Source organism: Bidens hawaiensis, unplaced genomic scaffold (genome assembly GCF_021521415.1).
Source record: "Bidens hawaiensis isolate Kalapana, Puna unplaced genomic scaffold, B.hawaiensis_p1.1 tig00006076_1, whole genome shotgun sequence".
Taxonomy (NCBI): Eukaryota; Viridiplantae; Streptophyta; class Magnoliopsida; order Asterales; family Asteraceae; genus Bidens; species Bidens hawaiensis.
In genome coordinates this window covers 729,129-733,607 of record NW_027491402.1, presented here as the reverse complement: position 1 = coordinate 733,607, position 4,479 = coordinate 729,129, and the positions used below count along the sequence as shown (strand labels likewise).

At 32.3% G+C, this 4,479-nt stretch overlaps 1 pseudogene across 1 annotated transcript; it reads left to right on the top strand.

Annotated features, from left to right (window-relative positions):
* The first annotated feature begins 2,481 nt into the window (after positions 1–2,481).
* LOC143631462 (ras-related protein RABA2a pseudogene) lies at positions 2,482–3,864 on the top strand (annotated as a pseudogene). Its single transcript, XR_013153362.1, has 3 exons — positions 2,482–2,489; positions 3,083–3,122; positions 3,390–3,864. The product of XR_013153362.1 is annotated as a ras-related protein RABA2a pseudogene (transcript).
* Positions 3,865–4,479: the final 615 nt, after the last annotated feature.

Below are 4,479 nucleotides of genomic sequence, written 5' to 3'. Positions count from 1 at the left end.
ACTCATGTGAACCTTTTACTTAATTTGTGAACCCTCAATATTCCTTCATTTTTCAATAGGCACTAAAACCAAACACCAAACAAAGTAAATACAAATTGAAACGAAACTAAACTGAAAAAAACTAAAACAAAACCAAAACCGAAAACTTAAATAAAATTAAATACCAGTAAAACTAAACAAAAACCAACATGAAACTGAAACACTAAAACCGGTAAATCTGAAACAAAACCAAAAACAAAAATTATAAAAACCAAAATGAAAAGGTGAATAAATTTAAACTCACCTAAAACGAAACTCAAAAAATCGAACCGAAACGAAATTGAAATGAAACAAATTTATAAAAAACTAAAACCGAACAAAAATCAAAAACCGAAACGAAACCAAAATAAAAAATAATTACCATGAAACTTTGAAAACAAAAATCCAAACTTATTAAGAAACACATGTATTATTAATAGGATTGTAGATTATAATATGTTGAATGTAATTAAGTTAAATGTAATTTAATATAATTTTGCATACATGTTTGATATGAAAAATTGAGAGAAATGTATGAGAGAGAAATAGATGAAGAGATTTGAATGAAAATTAGGTTTTCAAATGATATTGATGATTTTTAATGTATTTTGGAATTATTATGTTACCAAAAAATTCTAAGAATGCTTTGTATTTTTGGAAATTAATCAAATGGACCAATAAAAAAGAGGCAAAACATCTTGTTTTAATAATATATATAGAATATAGATTATTATTATTATTATTATAACTTATAAATTACAAATTACCTTTTAATTCAATCAATAGTAAACTACAAATTAAGTTTCTAGAACTTTATCTTCAAAATTGATATATTTTGTACTTTGCATTTACAAATGTTACATCATTTATCCTTTAGCCTAACCCAGTTAGTTTTATCCGTTAAACAAAATATGTGTCTTGCACATAAAGACAAATTGGTCATTCAAATAAGATTTTAATAATTTATAACTAGCACACACACACATACACATAACACACCCTAATCCCCAATTCCTCGACCCCATTCCTTAAATTCGCTCTGCAAACCCTAAATTAAACCCATGGATTCGATCACTTCCTCAATCCTGCCAAGTACCCTCTACAATTTCAAAGATTTACCAAAAACTATCCCTGGATACCAATTTGACCCAGAGTTTTTTTTTTTAAATTTAGATAGAGAGAGTTTCAGGAGAGAGAGAGAGAGAGAGAAGGTGGCAGTGACGGTGCTGTGTTGCTAGAAAAAAAAATAAGGTATTGCTGTTGGTTGTGGTAGTTGTGATGGTGGTGGTTTGGTGATGTGGTGGTGGTATTTATCCGGTGGTGGTGTGGTGGTGGTTGTCCGGTATATCTAACTATCTATATAATTGCCTACCATAAAATCCTACTTGTCGCTCTCACATCGCTCCCCACCCCTTCTAAAGTTACCAGATTGTTTGATTTATGAATGGAGGTCTTCTCATTGATTTACCCTTATAAAATTCGCTTGTCATTGTCGGATCCTGCTAACCGGGATATCAAATAACCCATTATTCACCATTATTATCATTGTAAACCCTAATTGCCCCTGCGAATGGCGTCTCTGTCAATCCTTCACCCTAATTCCTCGTTTTATAAACTACCATTGAAGTTTTGATGATTCCGCTTATGTTTTGGTCTCTATCAATCTATTGCCCAACATCAATATTTACCACCGCCACCACTGGTTTTGAGGCCGCTACAGTACCACTTCCATTACGAACGGTGGAAGCGAACACTGGTCACGCCTCCACATCCTATCATACCATCGTTGCCTACTCCTCAGGTAATTATCTTGATCACCATCGAAAGTCAAAATTGACAAGAATAACTGACATCTAATCTGCAAATTTAAGGTCAGTATCTAATTTATAATTTTGTTAGATTTTTTCTTTATGTTTTTGATATATTCATGGTAAGATTTTGATCCTAATTCCACAGGTAAGATTACTAACGCCAACACTAATTTCCTATTCTTGATTTCGCACATGTTAACCGTTGATTTCACATATGTTGTATAATGAAAATTTGAATTTTAAGGTAACTTGAATTAAAATTTGATAGTGTATTGGGTAATATTACAACTTGGCACTTAGATTTGAACATTGAAGTGTGTTTTCAATACTAATTATATTTATTATATGTGATGCTACATGCATTGATTTGGAGCATCCAATTATCATTAGTAAAGTATTTGCTAAGATACTTTTAACTTTCTATAATAGTTTTATTAAGCTACATGTTTTGAATTTATCATAGCTTTTACTATGCAATACCGGTTGCTATTGACTTTTGATTATATGATTATTTTGAAATGTGTGCATACTATTTGAAAATTCATTCCTAGGATGACATTTTAGGCAAAATAATAAACATTAGAAGCTCATACAACCTAATATGCATATATGCATATAGATCTTCTTTTTTACATGAACTTGGAAATGAGACATGGCTTAGTACTCATATATACCTTTGATTAGTAAAATTTTAATGAATCCGATAAATAAACAATACCTGAGTTTAACCCACTAGAGATAAAACATAAACCGAGTTTGACCTTTTTGAAAAAAAGCATAACCTGACTTTGACCCGTTAAGAGACAACGTCATAAAACATAACCCGAATTAACCCGTTAAGAGATAAAACATAACCTGAATCGACCCGTTAGAGATAAAGCATAATTTGGTATCTGCCTCATTTTCTTTTGTAAAATCTCGAATTTTTCGTATTTGTATTCGTTTAAGTTTAAATCGATTCTAGAACGTAATTTGGATCTTTCGAACTATTTAAAACTTGTATTTATTGGTATTTAACTTGGTTTAACTTATTTTATAATTTCATAACTATCAATTATGCCAAATAGCCCTTAAAAACGTTTAAAATCGCTTAAAACGGCTAAAAATCGTATTTTCGGGAACTGTGGGGACTAGTTTTACCAATTCTTTCCTATTTTCAATTAAATTAACGAAACTTAAGCTCCAAGATATGTCAACTAATGTTATAAAACATTTCAATTTCATTTTATTGCTGTTCAAACCAAAATCTTTAGTTTTACCATCGGTGTTGAATTCGCCACTCGCACGCTTCAAGTAATCTCTCTCTCTATATTATTATTTTATTAGGGTTTCTTTCATAGAGTTGTTGATTTAAGGCTTTATTGATTGCTAAAACTGTCAGACCCACCTCCCAAATTCTAATAAGCAAATATATTTTATTTAAAGACAGGCGGCCCTGACCCTGGTTAAAACAATATATACATACAAACGACGACTGCTTTTGCTATTACTCTAGTTTACCACTTGAAACCGTGTTTGTATTGATGTATAAGTTTGTTTTCTCATGAATGCGATATTTAGATAGAGGGAAAGACTGTGAAGGCTCAAATATGGGACACAGCCGGTTAAGAGAGATACCGGACCATAACCAGCACCTACTACCGTGGCGCCCTTGGGGCCCTTCTCGTCTGCGACGTCACAAAACCCACAACTTTTGAAAACGTCAAGCGGTGGCTAAAAGAACTCAGGGACCATGCTGACTCTAACATTGTGATCATGCTTATTTGAAACAAAACCGACCTTAAACATTTCGGTTGGACCTGAGGAGGCTCAAACCTTTGCTGAAACCGAGGGTCTTTCGTTTATTGAAACGTCGGCTTTAGAAGGGGTGAATGTGGAGAAGGCTTTTCAGAAGATTCTTGGTGAGATTTATAAGATTGTTAGTAAGAATATGCTTGCAGCAGTTAATTCAGCAGCTAGTATTAAACAAGGAGAGACATTAGTGGTTGGAGCTCAAGATGGGAATACTAAAATCAATTGTTGTTTTTCATTCTAGTTGTTTGTTATATAGATATTTTTGTTTTTACTTGAATTTTGTTGGACTTAATTTTCGGTGTGGTACACTTTGTAGCGTTTTTACATGAAAGATTTGCTCCTCTAAACGTTTTATGCATTATGTATTAAAAACTTGTGTTTTGAATAAATAATTTACTAGGTTTGGAGGACTTTTTTTTTCTTTTCTAAATATAAAGATTTTGATTCTGAGTTGTTTTGACAATGGCTTAGATGAAAATAAAAATGCTAAACTATCATTTATCCTTTAGCCTTATCCCAGTTAGTTTTACCCGTTAAACAAAACATGTGTCTTGCACAAAAAGACAAATTGGTCATTCAAATAACATTTTAATAATTTAACACACACACACACACACACACAAACACACACACACATAACACACCCTAATCCCCAATTCCTCGACCCCATTCCTTAAATTCGCTTTGCAAACCCTAAATTAACACCATGGATTCGATCACTTCCTCAATCCGGCCAAGTGCCCTCTACAATTTCAAAGATTTACCAAAAACTATCACTGGATACCAATTTGACCCGGAGTTTTTTTTAAAAAAATTTAGATAGAGAGAGTTTTAGGAGAGAGAGAAAGAGAGAGAG